The 9,643-nt window shown below is 46.7% G+C and overlaps 1 protein-coding gene and 1 long non-coding RNA gene across 11 annotated transcripts in view; one reads left to right on the forward strand and one right to left on the reverse strand.

Annotated features, from left to right (window-relative positions):
* The window catches only part of TASP1 (taspase 1), a 141,670-nt gene extending 137,780 nt beyond the window's left edge, over positions 1–3,890 (reverse strand). For 4 of the 8 annotated variants that reach the window (XR_013227170.1, XR_013227172.1, XM_077316207.1 and 1 more), the window contains exon 1: positions 2,591–2,749. The gene's annotated coding sequence lies outside the window, so the exon portion shown is untranslated. Of the gene's footprint in view, positions 1–2,152; positions 2,377–2,470; positions 2,558–2,590; positions 2,750–3,868 lie in introns of those variants that run through there. The other 4 variants (XM_077316189.1, XM_077316197.1, XM_077316170.1 and 1 more) reach the window with 4 other exon arrangements.
* Positions 2,723–8,350, forward strand: LOC143827054 (uncharacterized). 3 transcript variants are annotated; one of them, XR_013227177.1, is made up of 4 exons: positions 2,723–2,853; positions 3,744–4,015; positions 4,939–4,976; positions 8,241–8,316. It is a non-coding gene; the product is annotated as an uncharacterized LOC143827054 (long non-coding RNA). The 3 variants fall into 3 exon arrangements; XR_013227175.1 differs by lacking the exon at positions 4,939–4,976 and having other exon boundaries at positions 7,555–8,350; XR_013227176.1 differs by lacking the exons at positions 4,939–4,976; positions 8,241–8,316 and adding an exon at positions 5,524–6,732.
* Positions 8,351–9,643: the final 1,293 nt, after the last annotated feature.

The following is a 9,643-nucleotide window of genomic DNA, read 5'->3' on the forward strand; positions in this document are numbered from 1 at the left end:
GAATCAAGATGCATAAGTAACCAAAATATAAATATAAATATTAATAAGCAATAGCTAAGATTTACTGTTCAGTTACTTATACATCTCAAAAACCATTTTTCATATTGTTGTTCTGTATCTCTGTAAGCAAGGTCAGAGTGGATCGTAGCCATATTCAGGAAGAAAAATACATCATGGATAACTGCTCTGTAGGTAGAAAAAGAAAAGCACACAAAGTACAGTGACAAAAAGCCAGCAGAGCATTCATTTAGAAAAATCTCTAAAGGCTAACCTCAAAAATCCTGACAACTCTACCACAGATTATTTGCAATTACTGTCAGTCTGTGGGACTTCAAGCAACAATCCAGGTGGTCAGTCAGTTAAATCAGTGGTCCCCAACCTTTTTGTCACCGGGGACCAGTCAATGCTTGACAATTTTACTGAAGCCCGGGGGAGAGGGTAGTCTACCACCGCCTGAGCCCCTGCTCTACTTGCTTTCCCACCGGCGCCCCTGACTTCCCACCGCCCACTGAGGGGTGCTGCCAGCAGCAGCTGTGCAGTGCCATGCCGAGGGGGAGCCCCAGCCATGGTGGCCGCCGGAGAGCACCAAAGGTGAGCCGGAGACAGAGTGGCAGGGCAGCCCCTGAGGCAGCAGCCGGGGAGGAGGACAAGGATGAGCGGCGGCCCGGTACTGACTGATCCACGAACCGGTACCGGTCCCCGAACCGGGGGTTGGGGACCACTGAGTTAAATGGTATCAGTTCAAGAATTGCAACATGTGACCCATTCCACACATGTTAGGTAAATGCACTTTACATGTGCATTGCACATTGAAAGTGCATTATCCCTACTGCATGTGTAACTGTGAGGCTGAATTTAAGTCATAGAAACCCCAAACGCTTTAAAGTTGGCACGTATAGGACGAAGAGAAGGAGAGCAACGTGGCAGCATCACCAAGGGTTGGCCAAGTTTACTTTGGCTGTAGTCACAGACCACTTGATTTTACAAAACAGGGTCCAGTGGCAACTTTAAGGCCCATATCTTTTAATTCTGGGTATCAGCACAATGGCAGCTATAAAATAAAATACATTGAAAAGTTATGAACATTATTTATAGCTGGTCTTTCTCACATGGACTTCAGGTCACCAGCCCCCCCACTCGGGCCACCAGCAGGGAATGAAGGGGGGAAGGGTTGCCAGAGTATCCCCAGGTCCCATGCTGGCATCCCTACTTGGAGTCAAAACAGATTCCACAGAGTGAGTCTGTATAATTCACAGGATGAGACATTCAGCAAACAATGCAGTAAGAAAAATTCAAGTGGGTAGCCATGTTGGCCTGAAGCAGCACAACAAAACAAAATCAGAGTCCAGTGGCACCTTTAAGACCAACAAAGATTTATTCAAGGTGTGAGCTTTTGAGTGCAAGCACTCTTCTGCAGACTTTGTTGTTGTTAGGTGCGAAGTCGTGTCCAACACATCATGACCCTATGGACAATGATCCTCCAGGCCTTCCTGTCCTCTACCATTCCCCGGAGTCCATTTAAGCTTGCACTGACTGCTTTGGTGACTCCATCCAGCCACCTCATTCTCTGTCGTCCCCTTCTTTTGAATTCAGTCGCTCCCAGCATTAGGCTCTTCTCCAGGGAGTCCTTCCTTCTCATGAGGTGGCCAAAGTATTTGAGTTTCATCTTCAGGATCTGGCCTTCTAAGGAGCTGCAGACTAAAAAGCATAATTATTACAAAAGGACTAAGTATGAGGAAGAGGGCTTGCACTCGAAAGCTCACGCCCTGAATAAATCTTTGTTGGTCTTAAAGGTGCCTGACTGGACTCTGATTTTGTTTTGTTGTGCAGTAAGAATTAGAGTGATGGAACCAACCAAAAGTCTAAAACAAGAACTGAAAGAAAGCATAAGTCTTAACACGACACATTAAATGATGCAAAAATTACAGGGCCGGGTCCAACTTCCAAGACAATCCAGGAAGCAAAAGTGCTTTTGTGATAACCCCGCATCACCTGACCACAGGTGGGCATCACTTTTTAAAGCACGATCAAAAATGTTAATTTTCCCCACCCTTACAACACCTGCACACTAACCACATGGGACATTAACCCACGTTAAAAGCAGGCAGCAGTTAATTGGGGGAGGGGCGACATAATTCAGATTAACACTCACAGAAGACAAGGAAGGAGCAAAACCCTCCAGCACCTGGCAGGGAAACCAGCAAATCCCCACCCACAGACCCCCTTTGGGCAGCTATTCGGTCCGCGCTTGTTCCAGGGAGGCCAGCCTCCAGGAGGGACCCGCTGCAGCTCCAGCTCCTCTCCAGTCCCCCTGGAGAAGAGGGACGCTTTGGAGGGCGGCCTATGCTGCAGGGTGCCCCACTGAGGCCCCCGCCCTCCCGGGGCTCCGCCCCCAAACCTCCAGGAATTCTCCACCCTGGAACTGGCAACCCCATGCACGCATCGCTATGGCAACAGCCACTCTCCTGACCTGTCCGGTCCCGGCCAGCTCCTCCCGCGGCACCCGGCGAGATTTGCCTCTGAAGCCCCGCCCCCCGGCCCCACCCCGGCCACCTCCACCTGCCAGGTGACACCCTCCCCCTGCACCTACCCTTCCTTAGGCTCCGCCCCCCTCGGGGCCCCGGGAGAGCGTTACCAGGGCAACCAGCGGGGAGGGAGTCGCACTCTCATGGCGCGGCAGAGGCGCCTCGCGCGTGACGTCACGCTGGGGACCCCGCCCTCCCCGCCGGCGTCGTCCCCCTCCCCCTCGGGGCCGCCTCCCTCCTTCGCGAGAAATCAGGGCGCGCGGGAGGGAAGCGGCCCACACTGCGGGGCCCGCACTTCCGGTTGCCACGGGGACGCCGCGGCCGCCATGTGCGTGGAGGGGCCAGCTCTGGGGGGGGATACCGGGAGGTGCCCAAACTGTGGCTCTTCAGATGTCCACAGGGGCTCATGGAAATGGTAATCCGTGGGCATCTGGAGAGCCACAGTTTGGCTGCCCCTAGAGCAGGGGTAGTCAACCTGTGGTCCTCCAGATGTCCATGGACTACAATTCCCAGGAGCCCCCTGCCAGCGACTGCTGGCAGGGGCTCATGGGAATTGTAGTCCATGGACATCTGGAGGACCACAGGTTGACTACCCCTGCCCTAGAGCATACCTTCCAAAGCTGCCATTTTCTTCACAAAGCTGATCTCTGGAGATCAGTTGTAATCCCAGGGGGGGGGGGGAGACCCTAGGCAAGACTTCCACCTCGCTTGCTTCCACTTTTTGGGAAATTTCAGAGCTTTACATTAAAATCAGAGTCCTTTTAAGACCAACAAAGATTTATTCAAGGCGTGATCTTTCCAGTGCAAGCACTCTTCCTCAGACTTTTTAGTGTTTGCACTCCAAAGCTCATGCCTTGAATAAATCTTTGTTCGTCTTAAATGTGCTACTGGACTCTGGTTTTATTGTGCTATTATATTCGCCGTCTTCATTGTAATTGTAATATTTGGGAGTATTGTGATTGTTTATGAGGTGTTTACATTGTTGAATTGGTAGATTTGTATTTTGGGGGGGGGTGTTTTAAATTGTTATATGATGTTTTATTTGTTTAAATTGTTATATGTTTAAATTATTATATGATATTTTATTGTTAACCACTGTGAGCCAGCTTGCTGGGAGTGGTGGTATACAAATCTAACAATCAAACAGACCAACATGGCTACCCATTTTAATCAGAGCTTTACATTATATATTTCTCAAATTCCATACTTGCCTTTCAGGAGGAGGAGTTCAGCAAACAGGGACATGAAACCCTGCTAGACAATTCTGATGATGACCGTATCCTCTTAGGAAAAAAGCTTTCTACATTGCTGTTTTTAAAGCAAATGAAATAAAGTATCTGTACCATGGAAGTAGGAGACATTCCTGGAATGCAAGCAATGGCTCCATCCGCCATGGGGCCAGTGATCAGAAAGGCAGGCGATGGCTGAAAGCAAGCCTCTTCCTCAGCCTTGTCCACCAGTCAAAGGCCAACCAGGAGCTGTGCCTGCAGGTGAGATCAGAATGCTTTAGGTGACATCATAAGAGAAAAACTGGGAGGGGGTGTATGGGTGCCATGCCTGGGTTAGGAAATACCTGGATTTTGGTGGTGGGGAGGTTGGGGCTTGATAGGGGAGTGGCATCAGCAAGGCTCAATGCCGTAGTTCACCCTCCAGAGCAGCAATGTTGTCTGGGGAACTGATCTCAGTCATGTGGAGATCAAATGCAATAGCCAGAGATTGCAGGTGAGTAATCCTGGGGGCCCAGACAGCCTGGGGGTATTAGAACTGTTAGGGGGGTTGTCAGTGTCCAGGTGGCACTTGGGGATCTCCACAACTCTGAGAGGACAACAAAGCTAAATAACATCTGCCTAATCTGTGGCTCCACCCATCCACCAACTAGTCACCAATATTTTAAGATTTACTGGAACATCACTGAAGAGCACCAGTATAGCTTTTCAGGATCAGACAGTTCATATAGATGCAGTGAGGAGATCCAAGTTTCTGGGTTGGAGGAAGAGTTTGAGGAAGTGGTTGCAGCAGGGTGTTGAGGTGTGGAGTCCACCCTCCAAGGCAGCCATGTTCTTCGGTGGAACTCATCTCTGTAGCCCAATCCTAGCCCCAGAGGAGACACCTATTTCTGGAGGCCTGTGGCAGCTCTTGGCTATCTTAGATTAGAGTTGCCACCCTGGAGTATTTTTCACTGTGTCTTCCAGTGAGTCAGACACATTAAGCTGCTCATTGATTTCTGACATACCTATAAAATGAGCTTTCATTTTGAGAATCACTTGGTTTCCCCACTGTATATTTTAGATTTTAAATACAGCAGCGGCCAAGTTTTGCCAGTGAAATCTATCTGTAAGATATAGTTTATGCTGCTGGTGTGATATGTTCAAAATACAAACAAAAGCTGATAAACATTCTTTTTGGCTGCAAGGTTTTAGGTGTACAGGATGCACAGACAATATTTTAAAGGTGAGCTTATTGACTGTGTCAGTCATAAACCTTTATAAATCTTAATGGTGGAATATCATACTATCTTTAGTCAAAGATGATGAAGAAGAGCTGTTTTTTGTTTTTGTTTTGTATCTTTTAACTACTCAAAGGAGTCTCATGGCAGCTTACAATCAACTTCCATTCCTCTTCCCACAACAAACACCCTGTGAGGGAGGTGAGGCTGAGAGAGCCCTGTTGGTTCTTACATGCCGCTTTTCTCTACCCAAAGGAGTCTCAAACAACTTACATTGGCCTTCCCTTCTTCTCTCCAGAACAGACACCCTGTGAGGGAGGTGAGGCTGAAAGAGGCCTGAGATTACTGAAGAAGAAGAGTTGGTTCTTATATGCTGCTTTTCTCTACCCAAAGGAGTCTCAAAGTGGCTTACAGTCGCCTTCCCTTTCCTCTCCCTACAACAGACACCCAGAGAGGTAGGTGAGGCTGTGAGAGCCCTGAGATTACAGAAGAAGAAGAGAAGGAATCTCAAAGAAGCTTACAATCACCTTCCCTTTCCTCTTCCCACAACAGACACCCTGTGGGGGTAGGTCGGGCTAGGAGAGCTCTGAGAACTGTGACTGGTCCAGCATCTGGAGGAGGACTACGCAATCAAATCTGGCTCTCCAGATTAGAGGCCACCGAACTTTAACCACTACGCAAGTTGGCTCTCAGTCATCATGATAAGACAAAATATAGACATTGAGTCTTTTTTTCCTCATGTAGTTGGGTTGACTTCATAGGGAAACAAGAGCATAAAGAGCACACATTTGAAAATATTGGTATGAAACCAAGATTCAGAAGACCAGAAGGTATGACAGAAAATGTCAACTCTGGAAGGCAAAGGATGAACTAGAAAACCATATGGTCAGTGCCCGCAGTAATACTTTTCAGACTATAAAGAGTGTTACAGTAGCAGCTATGTTGCACTGGGATCTGTGTAAGAAGTATGGCTTACCATCAGCCAGAAATCTGTGGACGCACAAAACAAACACGATGCTTTGTTGTAAACTGCCCCAAAACCTATTGGAGAGCAGCAGCCTAAAGGTCACAAAATTTAAAAATAAAGTCATGGACAACAATGAGACAAGGATTCTTGGGGACTTCTATTGACAAACGAACACCTGGATCATAAGAAGTGTAGTGGTTAGGAGTGCCGACTTCTAATATGGCAAGCTGGGTTTGATTCCCCGCTCCTCCACATGTGCCCGGCTGGGTGACCCTGGGCTAGTCAAAGCACTGGCAAAGCTGTTCTGACTGAGGAGTAATATCAGGGCTCTCTCAGCTACCTCACAGGGTGTCTGTTGTGGGGAGAGAAAAGGAAAAGTGATTGTAAGCTGCTTTGAGTCTCCTTCTTATAGAGAAATGCAGCATATAAGAACCAACTCTTCTTCTTCATAATACTAAATACTAAATATCACAATTGTAGACAAAATGAGAAATAGGAACAGGATTGATGACATTGCAATTCCAGGAAACTGCAGAATATAAAAGAAGGAACATAAGAAGATCACCAAATACATAGACCTCCAAATAGAGTTAGAGCAGGGGTAGTCAAACTGCGCCTCTTGTGGCGCAGAGTGGTAAGGCAGCCGTCTGAAAGCTTTGCCCATAAGGCTGGGAGTTCAATCCCAGCAGCCGGCTCAAGGTTGACTCAGCCTTCCATCCTTCCGAGGTCGGTAAAATGAGTACCCAGCTTGCTGGGGGGTAAACGGTAATGACTGGGGAAGGCACTGGCAAACCACCCCGTATTGAGTCTGCCATGAAAACGCTAGAGGGCGTCACCCCAAGGGTCAGACATGACTCGGTGCTTGCACAGGGGATACCTTTACCTTTACCTTAGTCAAACTGCAGCCCTCCAGATGTCCATGGACTACAATTCCCAGGAGCCCCTGCCAGCGAATGCTGGCAGGGGCTCCTGGGAATTGTAGTCCATGGGCATCTGGAGGGCCGCAGTTTGACTACCCCTGAGTTAGAGTATGCTTGGGAGCTAAAGATACCAACATGTAAGTTGTCTTTAGAGCCCTTGAAACAGTGCCTAGAAGTCTCAAGAAACACCTGGATGTTGTGGGCATTGAGCAAATAACACCAACTCAGCTCCAAGATAGTGTTGCTTGGAACAGCTCTAAAACTCCCAAGAACTTGATTAGACCTCAAATTGCAGAACACCATCTGACTAGTCAAATATCTGTCTGTGAAAAGAAGATGACAGATTGGTTTTTATACCCTGCTTTTTTCTTCCAGACATAGTCTCAAAGTGAATTATTTTGTGACAGATTTTAAGAAGGGATTGTATTGGTGCTTGGCTCTTGTGGCCCTTTCTTGCATGCCCAAGAAAATGCCGATCACCACTTTAGGGTCAGGAGGTGAATTTCCTCCAGGCCAAACTGGCCAGAAATTCAGGTTTTGGGGGTGGTAGGTTCTGGGCATGGAATTGGAATCACTGTGGTAGGTAGGTAGTTGTGAATTTTCTGCATTCTGAAGGGGGATGGACTAGATGCCCGTGGAAATCCCTTCCAGCTCTATGATTCTGATTCTACAATTGCCTTTCCTTCCTCACAACAGAAACCCTGCATGGGAGGTTGGGTTGAGAGAGATCTAATACGACTGTTCTGTGAGAACAGCTCTAAAACTCTTCGAAGGTCACCCAGCTGGCTGCCTGTGGAAGAGGAGTGGGGAGTCAAACTCACCTCACTAGATTAGAAGTTGCTACTATTAGTCACTACATCACTCCTTTCAGACTACTACTACTACTACAATAATAATAATAATAAATTGCCATTGTTCATGGATTTTTACAGAGAACAAAAATACAGATTTTTACTCTAAAGACCTTACAATTCAAAATATTAGAATCACAGATCTGAAATAAATGTTAAGAATTTTGAAAGTTACTTAAATTGAGCATGAAACATATATCTATTAATCTGATATAAAACTGTGAGTAAATGTAAAATGCAGATTGCCAGGTACAACAACATATTTAGTTTCTCTCTGTGTGTGTTTTTTTAAATCCTTCAATAGCACCGTTTATTTAAACTATGTGTCAGCAGGTCTTAGCAATGTTATTTTTGGAGGTTGCAGCAATATAAAAAGAAATAAAAACCAACTGTCGCTGTTGATTGGAAATAATACATTTAATTCTGAAGATCAGAAATAATAGAAAACATGCATCCCTGTTTATCTCTGATCATCTGATCTTTCTCTTCGTGTTATTAAATAAATCAAAACCTCTTGCGGATTCCGACAAGTAACATGAGATGTCTCAATGCCTGACTTACTCATTGAGTAATCGCCACAATGGCTGCCAACTGTGGAGGGAAACGGCTGTACACCAAATCACCTTCAGAACACGCACACGCCTCACAGATACCGTTTAACATGGGCCAAGTTGCTTTTTACTAAATTTTTAAACAGGTATGTATTAATAGGTCAAGACAGCCATTATTTTTTGTCTGTTTCCAGACTTTGGAAAGAATCTGTTTCTTTATGGCTTCAGGGGGAAGTTTGTGCACATTTAATTGTTAAACTATGTTACTTACCGTGCCACGGTGAACCGAGACCAAGTGCATAGTCTACAATATTACTGAATTGTTGAGCCATAGTAATTGTTCACCAATTGATTACTTAGAATCATAGAATAACTAGGAATAAAGCCCATTGTAGTGGGAATACAATGGGCGCTAGCAGGCGGTGCGCCTTTGCGTGGGGTGCTGGCAGGGGTCCCGGGAAGTGGCCCTGTACCAGCAGGGCGGAGTAAGCGAGGGGTGCCGGGGGCAGAGCGAGGAAGAGGCGAGGTAAGGTTTAGGAAGGGAGGACAGCGTATAGGGCAGCGTAAGGCGTACCTGAGGGAGCGGCCATTTTGGGGTGCGGGTGGCGGCTTCCACAGGAGCGGATTAAAGATAGAGTTGGAAGGGACCTCATGGGACGTCTAGTCCAACCCCCTGCACTATGCAGGACACTCGTATCCCAATCACTCATCTACAATTATTGGTTATTTGTTTCTACTCATCCTTACCCAGGATGAGTATAAACAAATAACCAATAATTGTAGATGAGCGATTGGGATACGAGTGTCCTGCGTAGTGCAGGGGGTTGGACTAGATAAATATAAATATAAATAAAATAAATAGATGACCCATGAAGTCCCTTCCCACCTTTTTTTTATACTCATCCTTACCCAAATGAGCCTCTTGTGGCGCAGAGTGGTAAGCTGCCGAAATGCTGTCTGAAGCTGTCCACGAGGTTGAGTTCAATCCCAGCAGCCGGCTCAAGGTTGACTCAGCCTTCCATCCTTCAGAGGTCGGTAAAATGAGCACCCAGCTTGCTGGGGGGTAAACGGTAATGACTGGGGAAGGCACTGGCAAGGCCACCCTGTATTGAGTCTGCCATGAAAACGCTAGAGGGCGTCACCCCAAGGGTCAGACATGACTCAGTGCTTGCACAGGGGATACCTTTACCTTATCCTTACCCAAATACACGAACTTTCCTGTATTCACAAGTATAAAGATTCCTAACATATATTGCTATACCTCCCCCCTTCTTTTCTTGTCTGTCCCTTCTGAATAGATTGTACCCCTCAATTTTAGTATTCCAATGAGGAGTATTATCCCATCAAGTTTCTGTGATTCCTATTAGATCATAGCCCCCTTCC

This window comes from Paroedura picta, chromosome 1 (assembly GCF_049243985.1).
Source record: "Paroedura picta isolate Pp20150507F chromosome 1, Ppicta_v3.0, whole genome shotgun sequence".
Taxonomy (NCBI): domain Eukaryota; kingdom Metazoa; phylum Chordata; class Lepidosauria; order Squamata; family Gekkonidae; genus Paroedura; species Paroedura picta.